This window comes from Tursiops truncatus, chromosome 4, assembly GCF_011762595.2.
Source record: "Tursiops truncatus isolate mTurTru1 chromosome 4, mTurTru1.mat.Y, whole genome shotgun sequence".
In the NCBI taxonomy this organism is placed as follows: domain Eukaryota; kingdom Metazoa; phylum Chordata; class Mammalia; order Artiodactyla; family Delphinidae; genus Tursiops; species Tursiops truncatus.
The window spans coordinates 77,419,920-77,443,933 of record NC_047037.1 but is presented as its reverse complement, the minus strand read 5'-3'; the positions used below and the strand labels follow the sequence as shown (position 1 = coordinate 77,443,933).

Sequence of the window (24,014 nt, the reverse complement as noted above, 5' to 3'; positions counted from 1 at the left end):
CCTAGCAATAAAGTATTTTTAATTAAGGTATGTACATTTTTTTAGACATAATGCTATTGCACACTTAATAGACTACAGTATAGTGTAAACAACATTTATACACACTGGAAAATCAGAAAATTCGTGTGACTCCCTTCCTCTATTAGTTTTATAGTTTTAGCTTTTTAATTTAAGCTGTGATTCATTTTGAGTTAATTTTTGTATATGGTATTAGGATGGGATCTACATCCTTTCACATGTGGATATTCAGTTGTTGCAGCACTATTTCCTAAAAACAAATAATCTGTCTCCATTAAATTGTCTTGATATCCTTGTTGAGAATCAGTTGACTAAGTATGTGAGGGTTTATTTCTAGAATCTCAATTCTGTTCCAATTAACTCTATGTCTGCCTTATTCCAGTACCTTATTGTCTTGATTACTGTAGCTTTCTATACAATTTTAAGTTAGAATCTTCCAACTTTATTCTTGTTTTTTAAGATTATTTTTATATTCTGTGTCTCTTAAATATCCATATGAATCTTTGGATCATCTTGTCTGTTGCTGCAAAAATGCAGCTGGGATTTTGATAGGGATTGAACTGATTCTGAATTTGGGGAGTACTACCACCTTAATAATATTGTCTTTTGATCTATAGGTATGAGATGTCTTTCCATTTATTAGGTCTTTAATTATTTTCATCAATGTTTATAGTTTTTAGAATATAAGTTTTATACTTTTGTTCAGTTTATTCCTATTTTATTACTTTGGATGCTACTATAAATGGTATTATTTTCTTAATTTAATTTTTGGATAGTGCTTTGCTAGTATATAGAGAAACATAATTGATTTTTGTACATTGATTTTGTTACCTGCAGCCTTAATGAACTCTTTTATTAATTGTAATAATTTTTCAGTATATTTCTTAGGATTGTGTACAGACATACCTTGGATATACTGTGGGCTCAGTTCCAGACCATTGCAATAAAGCAAATATTGCAATAAAGTGTCACATGAATATTTTGGTTTCCCAATGGATATAAAAGTTATGTTTACACTCTGCTATTGCCTATGAAGTATGCAATAGCATTATATCTAAAAAAATAATGTATATGCCTTAATTGAAAAACATGTGTACATGCCTTTATTGCTAAAAAGGCTAATCATCATCTGACAATGCAGGGTTGCCATAAACCTTACATTTGTAAAAAAAACTCAGTATCTGAGAAGTGCAATAAAGCAAAGCACAATAAAAGAAGGTATTCATGTGTGTACAAGATCATGTTACCTACAAGTAATTTTAGTTCTTCCTTTGTAATCTGGGTGTCCTTTATTTCTCTTGTTTAATTGCCATTGATAAAACCTTTAGTATATATTTGTCTCATTTCTGATCTTAGAAGGAAAGCATTCATTGTTTCACTAGTATGACATTAACTAGCAATGGGTTTTTTGTACACACCCTTTATCAGATTGAAGAAATTTCTTTCTATTGTTAATTCATTGAGAGTTTTTTATCATGAAGGTGTACAAAATTTTCTCAAATACTTTCTGCACCTACTGAGATGACCAGGTGACTTTTGTTCTTTATTCTATTGATATGGTATATTACATTAATTGATTTTTTAATGTTAAACCAGTGTTGCAATCCTGGAATAAATCTCACCGGGTCAAGATAAATGACCCTTTTTAGATGTTGCTGTATTCAGTTTGCTTATATTTTGCTGAGAATTTTTGTGTCTATATTAATAAATTATTGGTCTTAAGTTTTCTTTCTTTGTAATATCTTTGTCTGTTTCTGATTTCAGGGTAGTCTGGCCTAATAGAATAAGTTGGAAAGTGTTTTCTCTTCTGATTTTTAAGAGAGTTAATGAAGAATAGGTATTAATCTTAACTTTTTGGTAGAATTCACCAATGAAGCCATCTGGGCTTTTCATCCTGAGAAGTTATTTGATTACTAAATCAATCGCTTTAAAGGTCTATTCAGATTTTTAAACTTCTTTTCTAATCAATTAGCTTATGTCTTTCTAGGAATTTTTTCATTTTATCTATATTATCTAATTTGTTGGCATATAATTGTTTATAGTATCCCCTTATAATCTTTATTTTTGTAAGATTTGTAGTCTGTCCCATTTTTTACTTCCTGATTTTAATTATTTGTGTGTTTTCTTTATGGTTGATCTAGATGAATGTTTGTAAATTTTGATGTTTTTTTAAAGAACCAACTTTTGGTTTCATTGATTTTCTTTATTTTTGTTTTATACTCCATTTTAGTAATATCAGCTCATCTTTTTCATTTCCTTTCTTCTGATTGCTTGGGTTTAGTTTACTCTGCTTTTGTTGTTTCTTATGGTGCAATTTTAGGTTATTAAATTGAGATCTTTTTTTTGTATAGATGCTTAATTTCCATCTAAGAACTTCTTTAGCTGTATCCCCTAAGTTTTATTATGTTGTGTTTTCATTTTTATTCATCTAAAATTATTTTAAAGTTTCCCTTGTGACTCCTTTGACCTGTTGGTTATTTAGGGATATGCTCTTTAATTTCCACATATTTGTGAATTTCCCAAATTTCTTTCTGTAACTGATTTCTAACTTCACTCCATTGTGGCCAGAGAACATAATTTATATGATTTCAATCCTTTTAAATGTATTAAGGCTTGTTTTATGGCCTATCTGGTTTCAACTTCTACATGTGAAGAGCTTGGAAGTTGTCAAATGAAATAAAATGAAGTTAAAATGTTGGTCAACCTAAAATCAACAACCTTTCCTGAACCTATTAGAGAAATAAGGTTGCAGGGCATACTTCCACCCCAAAATCTGAAGAGAACAGCAAATCTAGAGAGTCACAGACATTTCAGAAGCCGCTGGAACCATAAGCTGGTAGGAACACTCAAATAGTAATTTTTTTTCCAAATTGTTAGATGCTGAATGTGTGATTAGCATGAAAACATGAAACTCCTGAGGGCCAAAGTGTTAGGGGAGCCCCCATACTTTCATGTCTGACTTTCAACAAAAAATTGTAAGCCATTCCAACAATAAGACATGCCGTCTAAACAGCAATAAGAAATACAATCTAAATAGATAAAGCAAGCATCATAACCAGACTCAGCTATGACACAGATTATAGAATTATTAGATAAGAAATTAAAAATAACTATGATTAATATGCTAAGAGTTCTAATGTAAACATTAGACAATGTGTCTAAAAGTTAACCACATGTAAGATGGGTAATCTAAGCAGGGAGATGGAAACTCTAAGAAATAGTCCAAAGGAAATGCCAGAAATCAAAAACACTGTACAGAAATGAAGAATACCTTTGATGAACTTATCAATGGACAAGACTCAGGCAAAGAAAGAATCATTGAGTTTGAACGTGGGTCAATAGAAATTAAAGAGTAAAGAGAGAAAATAATTGAAGAAAAAGCATGGTAGAATATCCAAGAGCTGTGTGCCAGTTTCAAAAGGTGTAAAGTAAATGTTCTTGGACTACCAGAAAGAGAAGAAAGAGTGAGAAGAACAGAAGAACTATATTTGAAGTAAACTATGGCTGAGAACTTTTCAGAATTAATAACATACACCAAATCACAGATTGAGGAATCTCAGGGAACAACAAACAGGATAAATACAAAAAAGAAAACTGCATGAGGCATGTAATATTCACTTTAGATAAGAAAATACAGAAAATCTTGAAGGAAGCCAGAGGAAGGAAACTGCCTTACTAGTAGAGGAACAAGGATAAGAGTGAAATATATAAAGTGTTGAAAGGAAAAGCCAGCAACATATAATTCTGTATCTAGGAAATTATATTTCACAAGTGAAGTGGAAACCGTGAAAATTAAAAAGAAATGTTAGAACTAATAAATAAATCCAGCAGAGCTTCAAGATACAAAATCAACACCAAAAAATCAGTTTTTTCTATATACTAACAATGAATAATCTGAAAAGGAAATTAGGAAGACAATTCCAATTACAGTAGCATCAAAAAGAATAAAATATTTGGGAATAAATTTAACCAAGGAGACAAAAGACTTGTACACTGAAAACTACAAAATGTTTCTGAAATAAGTTTAAGAAGATCTAAATAAATGGAAAGAAATCCTGTGTTCTTGAGTTAGAAGGCTTAATATTGTTAAGATGTCAGTACTACCCAAAGTGATCTACAGATTCAGTGTAATCCCTATCAACTCAATATGTTTTTCAGAAAGAGAAAAATTCATCCTAAATTTCATATGGAATTTCCAGGGACTCCAAATAGCTAAAACAATCTTGAAAGAGGACAAAGTTGGAGGTCTCAAACTTCCTGATTTTGAAACTTATTACAAAGCTATGGTCATCAAAGCAGTGTGGTAATAGTGCAAAGACAGACATATAGACCAATGGAATAGAATAGAGAGCCTACAAATAAACCCTTGAATACATGGTCAAATGATTTTTGGTAAGAGTGCCAATACCATTCAATTGGAAAAGGACAGTCCTCTCAACAAGTGGTTCTGGGAAAACTGGATATCCACATACAAATAATAGAGTTGGAATCTTACCTTAAACCATATACAAAAATTAAGTCAATATGGATCAAAGACCTAAAAGCTAAACCTATAAAACTCTTAGAAAGAAATAAAGGAAAAATTCATGACAATGGATTTAGCAATGATTTTTGCTTATGGTGTCCAAAGCATAGGCAACCAAAGAAAAAAATAGATGTATTAGACTTCTTCAATATTAAAAACTTTTGTGCATCAAAGGACACTATTAAGAGAGTGAAAAGGCAACCCGTGGAATGGGAGAAAATATTGGCAAATCATATATTTGATAAGGGATTGATATCAGAATATGTGAAGAACGCTTACAACTTAACAGCAAGAAACCAAACCCAGCTAAAAATGGGCAAAGGACTGGAATAGACATTTCTCCAAAGAAGATATACAGATGGCCATTAAACATATGAAAACATGCTCAATATTAGGGAAATGCAAATCAAAACCACAATGAAATACCACTTCACACTTACTAGGAAAGATATTATTTAAAAAAATTTAAAACGTGGATGGATGAGCAGAAAGTAGTACATATACATGGTGGAATATTATTCAGCCTTGAAAAGAAAGGAAATTTTGATACATGCTACAACATGAATGGACCTTAAAGACATTATGTTAAGTGAAAGAAGCCAGTCACAAAAGGACATGTATTGTCATTATATGAAGTTCTTTGAGTAATGAAATTCATAAAGACAGAAACTAGAATGGTAACTTCCAAGGCTAGGAATGGAGAGCGTAATGGGGAGTTATTGTTTAATAGGTACAGAGTTTCAGTTGGGGAAGAACAAAAAAGTTCTGGTGATGGATGGTGGTGATGGTTCCCAACAATGTGATTGTACTTAATGCCACAGAACTGTGTACTTGATAATGGTTAAAATGGTAAATTTTATGTTATATATATTTTATCACAATGAAAAAATAAAATAAGAAAATAATTAAAAATTTTCAAAAAGAAATAAAATTTGGGGAGAGAAGTAGGTAGAAATAAAGAGTTCCTCAGACAAACAAAAAATTAGAGAATTCACTGCCATCAGAGCTGCACCTAAAAATGTTAAAAAGAAGTGTTTTAGGGAAGAAGAAAATGATATGTCAGAAATGTAAATCTATGTAAAGGAAGAGTGTTGGGGAAGGAATAAATGAAGGTAAAGCAGAATCTCCTATTTTTTCTTCTTATTTTTTTATTGAGATATAATCAGAGTATAACATTGTATAAATTTAAGGTATACAGTATGTTTGATACATTTACATATTGCAATATGATTACAATGTAGTATTAGGTATTGTTCCCAAACTCAGGAGCACCCCAGGTGAAATTCAAAACTGGGTTCCATACACAGAGGGCAAAGAGAGGCCAAAGAAAGAGGCAGACCAGTCCAGATTGGTAGGTGGTAGTTTTAATCAGCAAGGCAATTTGCATACAAGGCTTGTCCTGAAAGACTGCAAGATGAATAGATGACCACTCTGGCCCACCAGAATCCTGAAAGTTTATATAGAGGGCTTACCTGGGTTCAGCCATGTATTCAATCTGGATGGTCTCAATAATACATTACTCTCTCAAAGCTGCATCTTTGAAATGGCTACTAGTATGAGAATAGCAGTTGGGTGGACCTTACATTCCAAGGACAATGGAGGGTGTGTGGAGCCTCTAATTGCCTGGATAGACTGGTGGTTTTATCTTCTTGATGATATCCTCCAACATACCTTCATCATATCCCATAATTATCTTTTTATTTTTGTGATCTAGTTTCTTTATAACTTTGTAAAGAGTTTCTTTACAACTTTGAAGTATATAATACAGTATTTTTAACTATAATGACAGTGTTATACATTAGATCTCCAGAACTTATTCATCTTCCAACTGCAAGTTTGTACCTCTTGATCAACATCTCCCCAATTCCTCCACCTCCTCAGACCCTGGTAACAACCATTCTAAGTTTCTACAAGTTCAAGTTTATTAGAGTCTACATATAAGTGATAATATACAGTATTTTTCCTTCTCTGTCTGACTTATTTCACTTAGCATAATGCCAACAAAGTCCATTCATGTTGTTGCAAATGGCAGGATTTCCTTCTTTCTCATGGCTGAATGATATTCTATTGTGTGTGTGTGTATGTGTATACATGCATTACATATATATGTATATATGTACATATATTTATACACACATATATAAAAAATGTTTTCTTTATCCATTCATCTGTTGATGGACACATAGTTTGTTTCCATGTCTTGGCTGTTGTGAATAATGCTGCAGAGCATGGGGCATGGGGATACTGATATCATTTTGAGAGAGTGATTTCATTTCCTTAGTATATATATACACCCAGAAGTGGAATTGCTGGATCATATGGTATCTCTATTTTTATCTTTTGAGGAACCTCCAAACTGTTTTCCATAATAGCTGTACCAATTTACATTTCCAGCAACAGTGCACAAGGGTTCCCTTTTCTCCACATCCTTGCCAATGCTTTTTGATTACAGTCATTCTGACAGATGTGAGATGATAGCTCATTGTGGTTTAGATTTGCATTTCCTTGATGATTAGTGATGTTGAGCATGTTTTCATGCTGTTGGCCATTTGTATGTCTTTTCTGGAAAAATGTCAGAAAAAATTCAGGTCCTTTGCCCCTCCCCTCCTCTTGTGGCTGTTGATTTCTATGAGTATTTTGGTACATTTTGGATATTAACCTCTTACCTGATATATGGCATGCAAGTATGTTCTCTAGTTCTGTAGGTTTCTTCTTCATTCTGTTGATTACATCTTTTGCTGTACAGAAGCTTTTTTGTTTGCTGTAGTGCCACTTGTTTATTTTTGCTTTTGTTGCTTGTGCTTTTGGTGGTATCCAAAAAATCATTGCCAAAACCAATGTCAAGGAGATTTTGGTGTATATTTTCTTCCAGGAGTTTTATAGTTCCAGGTCTTACGTTGAAATCATTAATTCATTTCAAGTTACTTTCTGTGAATGATATAAGATAGGGATCCATTTCATTCTCTTGCATCAGAATATTTATTTCTATGTATAGAAAACACCCAATGTCATTTTTTGAAAATACTATCCTTTCTTCATGGTGTATTCTAGGCTCCCTTGTCAAATATTAGTTGACTGTATGTGTGTGGGCTTATTTCTAGGCTCTTGATTCTGTTTCATTGGTCTCTGTGTCTGTTTCTGCACCAGTATCATACTGTTTTGGTTACTGTAGCTTTGTAATATAGTTTGAAATCAAGAAGTGTGGTGGCTGCAGCTTTGTTCTTTTTTTTAGGGGGTTTGAAAAATGTAATAGTTGAAATAAAATTCTTTTTTTATACATCTTTATTGGATTATAATTGCTTCACAGTGCTGTGCTGTTTTCTGTTGTACAGCAAAGTGAATCAGCCATATGCATACATATATCCCCATATCCCCTCCCTCTTGAGCCTCCCTCCCACCCTCCCTATCCCACCCCTCTAGGTTGTCGCAAAGCATTGAGCTGATCTCCCTGTACTCTGCTGCTTTCCACTAGCTATCTGTTTTACATTTGGTAGTGTATGTATGTTGATGCTTCTCTCACTTTGCCCCAGCTTCCCCCTCCCCCACCATGTCCTCAAGTCCATTCTCTATATCTCCGTCTTTATTCCTGCTCTGCCACTAGGTTCATCAGTACCATTTTTTTAAGATTCCATTTATATGCATTAGCATATGGTATTTGTTCTCTCTTTCTGACTTACTTCACTCTATGACAGACTCTAGGTCCATCCACCTCATTAAAAATTACTCAATTTCGTTTATTTTTATGGCTGAGTAATATTCCATTGTATATATGTGCCACATCTTCTTTCTCCATTCATCTGTTGATAGACATTTAGATTGCTTCCATGTCCTGGCTACTGTAAATAGTGCTGCAGTGAACGTTGTGGTACATGTCCCTTTTTGAATTATGGTTTTCTCAGGGTATATGCCAAGTAGTGGGATTGCTTGGTCATATGGTAGTTCTATTTTTAGTTTTTTAAGGAACCTCCATACTGTTTTCCATAGTGGTTGTATCACTTTACATTCCCACCAACAGTGCAGGAGGGTTCCCTTTTCACACACGCTATTCAGCATTTATTGTTTCTAGATTTTTTGATAATGGCCTTTTTGACCAGTGTGAGGTGATACCTCATTCTAGTTTTGATATGCATTGCTCTAATAATTAGTGATGTTGAGCATCTTTTCATGTGCCTCTTGGCTATCTATATGTCTTCTTTGGTGAAATGTCTATTTAGGTCTTCCACCCATTTTTTAATTGGATTGTTTGTTTTTTTGAGGTTGAGCTCCATGAGCTGTTTGTATATATTGGAGGTTAATCCTTTGTCCGTTGGAGATTAATCCTTAGTCCATTGTTTCATTTGCAAATATTTTCTCCCATTCTGAGGGTTGTCTTTACATTTTGTTATGGTTTCCTTTGCTGTGCAAAAACTTTTAAGTTTAATTAGGTCCCATTTGTTTATTTTTGTTTTTATTTACATTACTTTAGGAGGTGGGTCAAAAAAAGATCTTGCTGTGGTTTTATGTCAAAGAATGTTTTCCTATGTTTTCCTCTACGAGTTTTATAGTGTCCAGTCTTACATTTAAGTCCTTGATCCATTTTGAGTTTATTTTTGTGTATGGTTTCTAATTCTAATTTCATTTCATTCTTGTACATGTAGCTGTCCAGTTTTCCCAGCACCACTTATTGAAGAGGCTTTCTTTACTCCATTGTATGTTCTTGCTTCCTTTGTCGTAAATTAGGTGACCATATGTGCATGGTTTATCTCTGGGCTTTCTGTCCTATACCATTGATCTATATTCCTGTTTTTGTGCCAGTACCATACTTTCTTGATTACTGTAACTTTGTAGTATAGTTTGAAGTTGGGGAGCCTGATTCCTCTGGCTCCATTTTTCTTTCACAAGATTGCTTTTCCTTTTCAGGGTCTTTTGTGTTTCCATACAAATTGTAAAATTTTTTGTTCTAATTCTGTGAAGAATGCCATTTTCTCCACATCCTTGCCAACACATTATTTGTGGTCTTTTTGAAGATAGCTATTCTGACAGGTGTGAGGTGATATCTCATTGTGGTTTTAATTTGCATTTCCCTGATGATTAGCAATGTTGAGCATCTTTTTTTTTTTTTTTTTTTTTTTTTTGTGATACGTGGGCCTCTCACTGTTGTGGCCTCTTCCGTTGTGGAGCACAGGCTCCAGACGCGCAGGCTCAGCAGCCATGGCTCACGGGCCCAGCCACTCTGCGGCATGTGGGATCTTCCTGGCCTGGGGCACGAACCCGTCTCCCCTGCATCGGCAGGCGGATTCTCAACCACTGCGCCACCAGGGAAGCCCGAGCATCTTTTTATGTGCCTGTTGGCCATCTGTGTGTCTTCTTTGGAAGAATGTCTATTCAGGTCTTCTGACATTTTTAATTGGGTTGTTTGTTTTTTTGATATTGAATTGTGTGACCTTTTTATATATTTGGAATATTAACCCTTATTGGTCATATTTTCAGTTTTTTCTCCCATTAAGTAGGTTATCATTTCCTTTTGCCAATGGTTCCCTTTGCTATGCAAAAGCTTTTAAGTTTAATTAGGTCCCATTTGTTATTTTTCCTTTGTTTCCTTTGCCTGAGGAGATTGATCCAAAAAAATATTGCTATGACTTATGTCAAAGAATGTCCTGCCTGTCTTTTTTTTTTTTTTTTTTTTTTTTTTTTGTGGTACACGGGCCTCTCACTGTTGTGGCCTCTTTCGTTGCAGAGCACAGGCTCCGGACGTGCAGGATCAGTGGCCATGGCTCACGGGTCTAGCCGCTCTGCGGCATGTGGGATCTTCCCGGACCGGGGCACAAACCCGTGTCCCCTGCAATGGCAGGCGGACTCTCAACCACTGCGCCACCAGGGAAGCCCCCTGCCTGTCTTTTATACTAGGAATTTTATGGTTTCTGGTCTTATATTTATATATTTAATCCATTTTGAGTTTATTTTTGTATAAGGTGTGAGAAAATGTTCTGATTTATTTCTTTTACATGTAGCTATCCAGTTTTCCCAGCACCACTTTTTGAAGGGACTTTTTTCCTATTGCATATTTTTGCCATATTTCTCATAGATTAATTGATCATATGTACATGGGTTTATTTCTGGCCTTTCTCTTCTGTTCCATTGATCTGTGCGCCTGTTTTTATGCCAGTGCCATATTGTTTTGATGACTGTAGTTTTGTAGTGTGTCTAAAGTTAGGGGGTGTGATACCTCTAGCTTTGTTTTCTTTTTTTTTCCCTCAAGATTGCTTTAGCTATTTGGGGTCTTTAGTGGTTCCATATAAATTTTAGAATGATTTATTCTAGATCTGTGAAAAACTTCATGGGTATTTTGATAGGGATTGCATTAAATCTGTAGATTACTTTGAGTAGTATGGATACTTTATCAATATCAATTATTCCAGCCCATGAACACAGGATATCTTTTCTTTGTATCAGCCTCAACTTGCTTCGTGTTTTATAATTTTCAGAGTATAGGTCTTTTACCTCCTTGGTTAAGTTTATTCTAAGGTATTTTGTTTTTCTTGATATGATTTCAAATGGAATTGTTTCCTTACTTTCACTTTCTGTTATTTCATTCTTAGTGTATAGAAAAGCAACAGATTTCTGTATGTTAATCTTGTATCCTACAACTTAAGTGAATTAGTCTGTAAGTTCTAATAGTTCTTTTTTTTTTTGGTGGGCGACACTTTAGGGTTTTCTCTATATTGTCTCATGTCTTCTGCAAATAGTGACAGTTTTGTTTCTTCCCTTCCAATTTGGATGCCTTTTTCTTTCTTTTCTTTTTTTTTTGTCTGATTGCTGTTGCTAGGAATTCCAATACTATGTTAAATAGAAGTGGTGAGAGTGGGCATCCTTGTCTTGTTCCTGATTTTAAAGGAAAAGCTTTCAGCTTTTCAACATTGAGTATGGTGTTAGCTGTGGGTTTGTCATAAATGGACTTTATTATGTGGATATATCTTCCCTCCATACCAACTTTGATGAGAGTTTTTATCATGAATGAATGTTGCATTTTGTCAAATGCTTTTCTGCACCTATTGAGATGATTATGTGATTTTTATTCTTTAATTTGTTAACATGGTGTATTACATTGATTGATTTGTGGATATTGTAACCTTCCTTGCATCCCTGGAATAAATCCTATTGATCACAGTATATTGTCCTTTTTATATATTAAGTTTGGTTTGTTAATATTTTTGAGGATTTTTATATACACATTCATCAGAGATATTGGCCTATAATTTTCTTTTTTAGTTTCATTTTAGAGTATACTTCTTTAACAATGTTGTGTTAGTTTTAGGTGTACAGTGAACTGAAAGTGATTCAGTTATACACATACAAGTATCCATTCTTTTTCAAATTCTTTTCCCATTTAGGTTATTACAGAATATTGAGCCAAGTTCCCTGTGCTATACAGTAGGTCCTTGTTGGTTAACTATTTTAAATATAGTAGTGTGTACATGTCAACCCCAAACTACCAATCTATCCTTGCCACCACCACCTGTTCCCCCTGGAAACCATAAGTTCATTGTCTAAGTCTGTGAGTATTTCTGTTTCATAAATTAGTTCATTTGTATCATTTTTTTTAGATTCCACATATAAGCAATATCATATGATACTTGTCTTTCTCTGACTGACTTAACTTCACTTAGTATGATAATCTCCAGGTCCATCCATGTTGCTGCAAATGGCAGTATTTTATTCTTTTTAATGGTTTAATCATACTCCATTGTATATATGTACCACATCTTCTTTATCCATTCATCTGTCAGTGGACATTTAGGTTGCTTCCATGCCTTGGCTATTGTAAACAGTGCTGCAGTGAACATTGGGGTGTGTGTATCCTTTCGAACCATGTTTTTCTCCAGGTATATGCCCAGGAGTGAGATTGCTGAATCATATGGTAGCTGTATTTGTAGTTTTTGGAGGAACCTTCATACTGTTCTCCATAGTGGCTGTACCAATTTACATTCCCAGTGGTGTAGGAGGGTTCCTTTTTTCCCCACACTCTCTCCAGCATTCATTGTTTGTAGACTTTTTGATGATGGCCATTCTGAGTGGAGTGAGCTGGTACCTCATTGTAGTCCTGATTTGCATTTCTCTAATAATTCGTGATGTTCAGCATCTTTTCATGTGCTTCTTGGCCATCTGTACATTTCTTTAGCGAAATGTATATTTAGATCCTCTGCCCATTTTTTGATTGGTTTGTCTGTTTTTTTCTTTTTTTTTTTTAATATATTGAGCTCATGAGCTGTTTGTAGATTTTGGAGATTAATGCCTTGTTGGTTGCATGGTTTGCAAATATTTTCTCCCAACCTGTGGGTTGTCTTTTTGTTTCGTTTATGGTTTCCTTTGCTGTGCAAAGGCTTTTGAGCTTAATTAGTCCCATTTGTTTGTTTTTATTTCCATTACTCTTGAGAAAGATATTGCTGTGATTTATGTCAAAAAGTGTTCTGCCTATGTTTTCCTCTAAGAGTTTTATAGTATGTGGTCTTACAATTAGGGCTTTAATCCATTTTATTTTTGTGTATCATCTTAAAGAATGTTCTAATTTCATTCTTTTACATGTAGCTGTCCAGTTTTCCCTACACAATTTGTTGTAGAGACTGTCTTTTCTGTTTGTATACTCTTGCCTCCTTTGTTGTGGATTAATTGACCATAGGTGCATGGGTTTATTTCTAGGCTTTCTATCCTGTTCTATTGATCTATATTTCAGTTTTGTGCCAGTGCCATACTGTTGTGATGACTGTAGCTTTGTAGTGTAGTCTGAAGTGAGGGGAACTGATTCCTCCGGCTCGGTTTTTCTTTCTCAAGTTTGCTTTGGTTATTTGGGCTCTTTTGTGTCTCCATACAAATTTTAAGATTTTTTTGTTCCAGTTCTGTAAAAATTGTCACTGGTAATTTGATAGGGATTGCATTGAATCTGTACATTGCCTTGGGTAGTGTAGTCATTTTCACAATGTTGATTCTTCCAATCCAAGAACATGGATATCGTTCCATCTGTTTGTGTCATCTTCAATTTCTTTCATCAGCATCTTATAGTTTTCTGTGTACAGGTCTTCTGCCTCCTTAGGTAAGTTTATTCCTAGGTATTTTATTCTTTTTTATGCAGTGGTAAATGGGAGTGTTTCTTTAATTTCTTTATCTGATCTTTTATTGTTAGTGTATAAAATGCAACAGATTTCTGTGTATTAATTTTGTATCCTGCAACTTTACAGAATTCATTGATGAGCTCTAGTAGTTTTCTGGTAGCTGCTTTGGGATTTTCTATGTATAGGATCATGTCATCTGCAAACAGTGAGTTTTACTTCTTCTTTTCCAGTTTGGATTCCTTTTATTTTTCTTCTCTGATTGCCATGGCTAGGACTTCTAAAACTATGTTGAATAAAGGTGGCGAGAGTGGACATCCTTCTATTGTTCCTGAACTTAGGTAAAATGCTTTTAGCTTTTTGCCTTTGACTGTGATGTTAGCTGTAGGTTTGTCATATATGGCCTTTATTATGTTGAGATATGTTCCTCAGTGCCCACTTTCTGGAGAGTTTTTATCATAAATGGGTGTTGGATTTTGTTAAAATCTTTTTCTGCATCTATTGAGATGATCATATGGTTTCTATTCTTTAATTTGTTGATGTGGTGTATCACACTAATGGCTTTGCAGATATTGAAAAACCCTTGCATCTCTGGGATAAATCCCACTTGATCATGGGGTATGATCCTTTTAATGTATTGTTAGATTCAGTTTGCTAGTATTTTGTTGAGGATTTTTGCATGTATGTTCATCAGTGATATTGGCCTATAGTTTTCTTTTTTTGTGACATCTTTGTCTGGTTTTGGTATCAGAGTGATGGTGGCCTCATAGAATGAGTTTGCGAGTGTTCCTTCCTCTGCATTTTTTTGAAGAGTTTCAGAAGGATAGGTGTTAACTCTTCTCTAAATGTTTGATAGAATTCACCTGTGAAGCCATATGGTCCTGGTCTTTTGTTTGCTAGGAGTTTTTAAATCACAGTTTCAATTTCAGTACTTGTGATTGGTGTGTTCTTATTTTCTGTTTCTTCCTGGTTCAGTCTTGGAAGGTTGTGGCTTTCTAAAAATTTGTCCATTTCTTCTAGGTTGTCCATTTTGTTGCCATATAGTTGCTTATAGTAGTCTCTTAGGATGCTTTGTATTTCTGTGGTGTCCATTTTAACTTCTTTTTCATTTCTCATTGTATTGATTTGAACTCTATCCCTTTTTATCTTCATGAGTCTGGCTAAAGGTTTATCAATTTTGTTTATATTCTCAAAGAACCAGCTTTTAGTTTCATTGATCTTTTCTATTGTTTTATTTGTCTCTATTTCACTTATTTCTCCTCTTATCCTTATGATCTCTTTCCTTCTACTAACTTAGGGTTTTGTTTGTTCTTCTTTCTCTAGTTGCTTCAGGTGTAAGGTTAGGTTGTTCATTTGAGATTTTCCTTGTTTCGTTAGGTAGGATTGTATTGCTATAAACTTCCCTCTTAGAACTGCTTTTGCTGTGTCTCATAGGTTTTGGATCATCATGCTTTCATTTTCATTTGTCTCTAGGTATTTTTTGATTTCCTCTTTGATTTCTTTAGTGATCCATTGATTTTTTTAGTAGCATATTGTTCAGCCTTCACGTGCTTTGTTTTTTACAATTTTTTTTTATCGTAGTTGATATTTAATCTCTTAGCATTGTGGTCAGTAAAAATGCTTGGTATGATTTCAGTTTTCTTAAATTTTCCATTGCTTGCTTTGTGGTCCAGCATGTGATCTATCCTGAACAACGTTCCATGTGCATTTGAAAAGAATGTGTATTCTGCTGCTTTTGGATGGAATGCTCTATAACTATCAGTTAAGTCCATCTGGTTTAACATGTCATTTAAGGCCTGTGTTTCCTTACTGGTTTTCTTTCTGGATGATCTGGCCATTGATGAAAGTGGGGTGTTAAAGTCCCCCACTATTATTGTGTTACTGTTGATTTCTCCTTTTATGGCTGTTAGCATTTGCCTTATATATTGAGGTGCTCCTATGTTGGGTGCATATATATTTTCCACTGTTATATCTTCTTCTTGGATTGATCCCTTGATTTTTATGTAGTGTCCTTCTTTGTCTCTGTTTCAGTCTTTGTTTTAATGTCTTTTTGTCTTATATGAGTATTGCTACTCTGGCTTTCTTTTGATTTCCATTTTTATGGAATACCTTTCCATTCCCTCACTTTCAGTCTGTATGTGTCCCTAGATCTGAAGTTTGTCTCTTGTAGACAGCATATATATGGGTCTTGTTTTTGTATCCATTCAGCAAGTATATGTCTTTTCATTGGGGCATTTAATCCGTTTACATTTGAGGTAATTACTGATATGTATGTTCTTATTGCCATTTTGTTAATTGTTTAGGATTTGTTTTTGTAGGTCTTTTTTCTTCCCCTACTCTTTTATTCTCTTCTTTTGTGATTTGATGACTAATTTTAACATTGTGTTTGGGTTTCTTTTTCTTTTTTGCATGTGTATCGTAGATTTTTCGGTTTGGGGTTACCATGAGGTTTTTTTTTTTTACCATGAGGTTTTGATATAAGTCTATATAGGAACAATATTGTTTTATGTTGCTGGTCTTTTGATTTCAAATGCATTTTCAATATCCTGCATTTGTGCTTTCCTCTTCTCACGAATGCTGGTTTTGATATCTTATTTGTTAGTGGATGATTTCCTACCTTTACTGTGTGTTTTTCTTTACCAGAGAGGTTTTCCATTCGTAATTTTTTTGTGTCTAGTTTTGGTCTCTTCTTTTCCCTATAGAGAAGTTCCTTAAGCATCTGTTGCAGAGCTGTTCTGGTGGTGCTGAATTCTCTTAGCTTTTGCTTTTCTATAAAGCTTTCATTTCTCTGTGGAATCTGAATGAGAGCCTTGCTGGGTAGAGTATTCTTGGTTGTAGGTTCTTTCCTTTCATCACTTTACATATATCATGCCACTCCCTTCTGGCCTGCAGAGCTTCTCCTGAGAAACAGCTGATAACCTTTTGGGATTCCTTGTAAGTTATTTGTTGCTTTTCCCTTGATGCTTTTAATATGTTTTCTTTGTCTTTAATTTTTGTAATTTGATTACTATGTGTCTCGGCATGTTCCTCCTTGGGTTTATCCTGCCTCTGACTCACTGCGCTTCTTGGGCTTGGGTGACTGTTTCCTTTCCCATGTCAGGGAAGTTTTCACCTGTTATCTCTTTAAATATTTTCTGACGGCCTTTTTCTCTCTCTTCTCCCTCTGGGACCCCTATAATGCAAATGTTGGTGCATTTTATGTTGTCCCAGAAGTCTCTTAGACTGTCCTTGTTTCTTTTCATTCTTTTTACTTTATTCTGTTCTGCAGCAGTGATTTCCACCACTCTGTCTTCCAGTTCACTTATCTGTTCTGCCTCAGTTATTCTGTTATTGATTCCTTCTAGTGTATTTTTCATTTCAGTTATCATGTTGTTCATCTCTGTTTGTTTATTCTTTAGTTCTTCTAGATCTTTTTTAAACATTTCTTGTGTCTTCTCGAGCTATGCCTCCACTCCCTTTCTGAGATCTTGGATCATCTTTACTGTTATTACTGTGAATTCATTTTTGGGTAGATTGCCTGTCTCCACCTTGCTTTGTTGTTCTGGGGTTTTATCTTGTTCCTTCATCTGGGACTTATTCTTCTGCCATATATCATTTTGTCTAACTTTCTGTGATTGTGGTTTCCTTTACATTGGCTGCAGGGTTTTACATTGGCTGCTGTAGTTTTTCTTGCTTCTGCTGTCTGCTCCCTAGTGGATGAGGCTGTCTAAGAGGCTTGTGCAGGACACTGGTTCTTGCCCACTGGTGGGTGGAGCTGTGCCTTGTCCCTCTGGTGGGTAGGGCTGTGCCAAGGGATGTGTCTAGAGAGCTGTGGGTTCAGGAAGACTTTATGCACCCTGTCTGCTGATGGGTGGAGCTGTTTTCCCATCTTGTTGGTTGTTTGGCCTGGGTATTCCAGCACTGGAGGCTGCAGGCTGTAAGGTGGGGCCAGGTGTTAAGAAAATGACAGTCTCTAGGAGGGCTCACACCAATGAGTACTCTCAAGAACTGCCATCGCCAGTGTCTTTGTCCCTGTAATGAGCACAGCCTTCTTCCACCTCCACAGGAGACCCTCCAATACCAGAAGATAGGTCTGGCACAGTCTTTTATGAGATCACTGCTTTTTCCATGCGTTCTGACGCACACGAGACCTTGCATGCACCCTCCAAGAGTGGTGTTTGTGTTTCCCCCAGTCCTGGAATTCCTGTGATCAAACCCTGATGGCCTTCAAAGCCAGATTCTCTGGGGGCTCCTCCTCCCCTTGCCACCATTGTCAGACCCCCAGGCTGGGGAGCCTGATGTGGGGCTCAGAACTTTCACTGCTGTGGTATAATTATTTTCCAGTTTGTGGGTCACCCACCTGGTGGGTATGGGATTTGATTTTATAGCAGTTGCACCACTCTTACTGTCTCATTGTGGCTTCTTCTTTGTCTTTGGATATAGGCGATTTTTTTGGTAGGTTGCAGCTTTTTTTGTTTATTTTGTTTTGTTTTTTGTCGATAGTTGTTTAGCAGTTAGTTGTGATTTTGGTGTTTTCATAAGAGCAGTAAGCTCATGTCCCTCTACACCATCTTGTCTCCGTCCTTTGTAATTTTCTTTCTTTTTTTTTCTTTGCGGTGTCTTTGGTTTAGGTATTAGGATAACAATGGCCTCATAGAGTGAACTTGGAAGTGTTCCCTCTTCTTGACTATTTTGGAATAGTTTTTGAAGGACAGGTATTGATATTAGTTCTTCTTTTTATGTTTGTAGAATTTCCTGGTGAAGTGGTTTGGTCCTGGAGCCTTGTTTGCTGGGAGCTTTTAAAAATTATAAATTCAATTTCACTACAAGTGATAGTTTATTCAGATTGTCTGTCTCTTCCTGAATCAGTCTTGGAAGGATATGGTTCTAAGAATTTATTTATTTTATCTAGGTTGTTCAATTTATTGGCATATAACTGTAGTATTCTCTTATGTTTTTTTGTACCTTTGTGATATGAATTATAAATTTTCCTGTTTCTTATGTTGTTAATTTTGATCTTGTCTTTTTTTTTTCTTGATGAGCCTAGCTATAAACTTATCAATTTTGTTTATCTTTTCAAAAAATAAGTTCTTGGTTTTATTGATTTTTCTGGTTTTTCTTTGGGGGGGGTCACTATTTTATTTATTTCCTTTCTGATCTTTATTATCTCCTTCCTTCTCCTGACTTTGGGCTTTGTTCCTTTTTTTTTTTTTTTAATTCTTTCAGATGGTACATTAGGTTGTTCATGTGAGATTTTTCTTATTTCTTGATGAAGGCCTATATCACTGTAAACTTCTCTCTTAAAATGGCTTTTTTTGTGTGTGTGTCCCATAGATTTGCAAAGTTGCATTTTTAGTTTTATTTGTCTTGAGGTATTTTACGATTTCTTCATTGATCTATTGGCTTTTTAGTTGCATGTTGTTTAGTCTCCATTTTTTTTTTTTACCTATTTTTCTTTCTGTGATTGATCTCTAGTTTTGTATTAGTTTCTAGTTTTGTTTTTTTTTTTCAGAAAAAATGCTTGATGTCTTTTTATCCTTTTAAATTTGTTTAAACATGTTTTGTGGCATAGCGTGTAATATGTCCTGGAGAACATTCCATGCGCCCTTGAAAAGAATGTGTAGTCTGCTGTTTGGTGATGTAAAGTCCCTTAGATACCTATTAAGTCCAGTTGGTCTAATGTGTCATTTAAGACTACTGTTTCTTAATTTTTTTTCTGGATAATCTGTTTATTGATGTAAGAAGATGTTAAAGTACCCTACTATTATTGTATTATTGTCAATTTCTCCCTTTACGTCTGTTAAAATTTGCTTCATTTACTTATGTGCTCCTATATTAGCTGTATATATGCTAACGAGTCTTATATCCTCTACTTGTATTTATCCCTTTATCATTATATGATGCCCTTCTTTTTCTTCTGTGGTTGATTTTGTCTGATGAGAGTATTGCTACTCCATCTTTCCTGTCATTTGCATTTGCATGAAATATCGTTTTCTATTCCCTCGCTTTTAGTCTGAGTGCCTTTAGCTTTGAAGTGAGTCTCTTATAGCCAGGATATAGATGTGTCCTGGGTTTTTTTTAAATACAATCAGCACTTTATGTCTTTTGATTTGAGCATTTAATCCATTGACATATAAAGAGAGCATTGATTGGTATGTACTTATTTCCATTTTGTTACTTGTTTTTTGTTACTTGTTTGTTGTTTTTGTTCTTTTCTGTTCTTTTCTTCTTCTTTTAATTTCTTCTCCTGTGGTTTGATGGGTGTGTGTGGTATGCTTGTGTTCCTTTCTCTCTAGTTTTTGTGTACCTATTGCCTATTGTATGGTTTTGATTTGTGGTTAACATGGAGTTTATATATGTTGACCTATAACTATGTCTACTTCTTCCAAAGCAGTAGTCATTTAAGTTTAAACACATTCTAAAAGATCTACATCTTTTACTCCCCTCCCCCGTGTTTTTTGTTTTTGATGTCATATTTTACATCTTCATATTTATCCCTTAACTGTTTATTGCAGTTATAGTTGATTTTGCAATTTTTGTCTTTTAATCTCACATTAGCTTATTTAAGTGGTTGATCCACAGTCTTTACTATATATTTGCCTTTACTAGTGGGATTTTTCCTTTCCTATAAATTCTTACTTGTTGTAGCCATTTCTTTTCCATTTAGGGAAGATGCTTTAACATTTCTTTTAGGGTCAATTTAGTTAGTATTGATGAACTCTTTTAGTTTTTGCTTGTCTGAGAAATTTTTTTCTCTCCTTCATTTATGAATGATAATCTTGTGGGACAGAGTATCTCAGGTTGTAGGTTTCCCCTTTCAGCACTTTAAATATATCATGCCACTCCCTTCTGGCCTGCAAAATCTGTAGAATAATAAGCTGATAGCCTTATGGGTATTCCCTTGTATGTGACTCTTTGTTTTTCATTTGCTGCCTTTAGAATTCTCTATCTTTAACTTTTTCCATTTTAATTATGATATCTCTTGGTGTGGGTCTCTTCAGTTCATTTTGTTTGGGACCCTCTGTGCTTCCTGTATCTGGATGTCTGTTTCCTTCTTCAGGCTTGAAAATTTTTTAGCCATAATTTCATCAAACACATTTTCAACCCCTTTCTCTATCGCTCCTTCTTGAACCCCTATAATGCAAATGTTAGTATGCTTGATGTTGCCTCAGTGATCCCTTAAACTATCCTTACCTTTTTTTTTTTTTTTTTTTTTTTGTGGTATGCGGGCCTCTCACTGCTGTGGCCTCTCCCGCTGCGGAGCACAGGCTCCAGACGCGCAGGCCCAGCGGCCATGGCTCATGGGCCCAGCCGCTTCGTGGCATGTGGGATCCTCCCAGACCGGGACACGAACCCACGTCCCCTGCATCTGCAGGCGGACTCTCAACCACTGCGCCAAAGGATAGGTAAGCCCTATCCTTACCTTTTAAAATTTATTTTTCTTTTTGCTGTTATGATTGGGTGATTTCCATTATTCTTTCTTACAGATTGCTTATGCATTCTTCTGCATCACCTAGTCTGCTGTTAAATCCTTCTAGTATGCTTTTCATTCCAGTTATTTTATTCTTTTTCTCTGACTGGTTCTTTTTTATATTTTCTAGTTCCCTGTTAAAATTCTCACTGTGTTCATCTATTCTCTTCCCAAGTTCAGTTAGCATTCTTATTACTAATGCTTTGAACTCTTTATCTGGCAAATTATTTATCTCTGTTTCATTAGTTGTTTTTTCAGGGCTTTGTTTCTTGTTCTTTTGCTTGAAACAAATTCCTTTGTCTTCTCATTTTACTTAACTTTCTTTGTCTTTACAAAATTAGGTGAAACATTTACCTATTTCAGTCTTGCAGGGGTGTCCTGTGTGACAGCATCCCCATGCAGTCTTCACATGCTGAGTGGCTTTCTTGGGATTGCTAATCTGAAGTGAGCACAGGTCACATCTTCCCTTTGGGTGTGCTGGCAGCTACCACCTTGCTGGGAGGCAGGGGTGGACGTGGAGGGGCTAGAGCCAGAGCCAGGTGTGAGCCTGGGTTTCTTCTATGCTCAGTGGCTGTCACCACCCTATGGGAGTGGGTTTGGGGCCCAAGATGCTGGAGCTGAAGTCCCATGTGTCGATTGGAGCTGGTTCCATTCCCTGTAAGTGTGCACTCTCCCCTGCCCTCGGTGTTGGCACCTCCATCCCAGTGGAAGGGAACATAAGAGGAAGAGGGGCTTGAGCGGCCCCCAGTGGGGCTGGGTTATGCCCTGGTATGGTCCCAGCAAGCCAGTCAGAGCCCCAGGCCATTTCTGATCCGCTGCCTTCATGTGCTCACCAGAAACATTCTCCCTTGCCCTGTTTAGAAGCGGGGCCTGGCCCTAGCTGGCTCTGCTTCCTCCAAATGTGTGTACCTTCACCCTAGTGGAGAGCAGCTCTGGAGCAAGAGGAGCTGGAGCAACTGCCTGCCGTGGGCCAGGATGCCTGCTGGGTTGATTCCCATACAGGAGTCAGAGCCCCAGGCTGCTTCCAAACTGCTTCCTTCCCACACACCAGCAGTGGCCGCCCTCACCCTGTTCAGATTCAGGGCTGGTTGCACACCAGCTCCATCACCTCCAAGTATGTTATTCCTTAGCAGTGGCAGCCTTTGCCCTAGTGGAGAGGTGTGCTGGAGCAAGAGGGGCTGCAGCAGTCTCCAGATGCAGGCTGGGGTGCACTGGGGCAGTAGTGGGAAACTGGCATGAGCCCTGGGGCGTTTTCAGCCTACTTTCTCCACCTTGTTCCTGGGAGTAAGCAAGCATGTGTGAGTGGAGTCTCAGTTTCTTTCAACTCTCTGGTACATCCCACTGGTTTTTAAACCTGCTCAGGGGACTCATCTACCTGATGTCCAACCCAGTGGCTGGGGTGCCCAATATGTAGTTCAAACCCCTCAGTCCCCAGGGAGAATCTCCCAACCTGTGATATCTCCTTCCTCTTGTCTGTTTCCTGCTACAAGAACTGGTCCCAGACTGATCCCCTCTCCTCCCTTCCTACCTGACTCCATGTGGGTCTTTCTTTATAGCCTTGGTTGTAAAAGAGCCTTTCTGCCAGTCTCTAGTTTGTTTTCAGCTAGAGTTGCCCCACACATAGATCTGTTTTTGATGCATTCATTGGGGGAGGTGAGCCCAATGTCCTACTCCACCATCTTGATTTCTCCATTTCTTTATTAAATGCATTTAGTTCGTGAATTGTTTTCCTGATTTTGCTTAGTTGTATATCTGTGTTTTCTTGCATTTCATACAGTTTAAGATGATGATTTTACATTCTTTGTCAGGGAAATCATAAATTTCCATTTCTTTGGGGTCAGTTGCTGGAGCTCTATTACTTTCCTTTGGTGGCATCATATTTGTATAATGCTTTGTTGTCTATGTAGCCTTATATTAGTGTCTGTGCATTTGTGAAGCAAGCACCTCTTCCAGTCTTTACAGACTGGTTTCAGAAGATAAAGACGTTCTGTTTGTTTCCCGAGCTGATAGGATTACTTCCATAATTGCAGTTGTGCTGCATTGGAGCCAGTTGTGAGGCTTTTGCTGGGTCTGCAGTAGCATCTATGATTTGTGGGCTTGCTACTGGGTCTTATGCTGGTGTGGATCCCTTCCAGTCCCCAGGTAGATGTGACTACCTGCAGTACCTTGTTCAGTAGGGTGGGACTGGGACAAGGGTCTGCTTTGGGGTCCACGTGTGGGTCCCCAGGTAGCAAGCCTATTACCAGGTAAATGGTGGGTGTGCCTCCTGCCAGATCTTGGGTGGACTGCTGCCTGGTCACTGGATGGGTCCCTGGATGGACAGGACTGACCCTGGACTGTAGCTGAGAGGTACTGGAACTGAGCCTCAATGCTGTTTCAGATTCCACAGCCAAGATTTGCTCTGCAGTCATGGATGGGTATGTCTCCCTCCAGATCACTGGATGGACTGAATTGGTCCCTGACTGTGGCCAGAGGGGCTGGAGTTGAGTATAGGGCCCTTTCAGGATCTCTTGGAGTGCAGTTATGTTTTCTGACAGGTTCCTGTGCCAGGACTGCTTGGGGATTGTGGTTGGGAGTATTAGGCCCCTTCAGGATCTCTGGGAGTACATACAGGAGTGTGTCCTGTTGGGTACCTGTGGCAGCAGAACTGTTCACAGTCTCCAGTTGGAAGGGGCTAGGACTCAGTGTAGGGCCCTTTCAGTTCTCCAGGGTTGCAGCCAGGTGTGTTTCCTACTGAGACCTTGGACCCTCAGGACTGCTGTAGACTGGCAGACTGTAGTTATGAGGAAGCTGGAGTCACATACAGGGCCTTTTCAGGAACTCCAGGGGACAGAGACAGGAGTGTCTCCTGCCTGGTCTTTGTGCAAGCAGAAATTCTAGAAGACTGGCAGTGAGGGGGCTTGAGCTGAGTATAAACCCCTTTTAGGATCTTAGAGGG

At 36.8% G+C, this 24,014-nt stretch overlaps 1 protein-coding gene across 1 annotated transcript in view; it reads left to right on the top strand.

Moving 5' to 3' along the window:
- Positions 1 to 24,014, top strand: part of STXBP5L (syntaxin binding protein 5L) — a 374,070-nt gene that overhangs the window by 63,919 nt on the left and 286,137 nt on the right. The gene's annotated exons all lie outside the window — the stretch shown is intronic.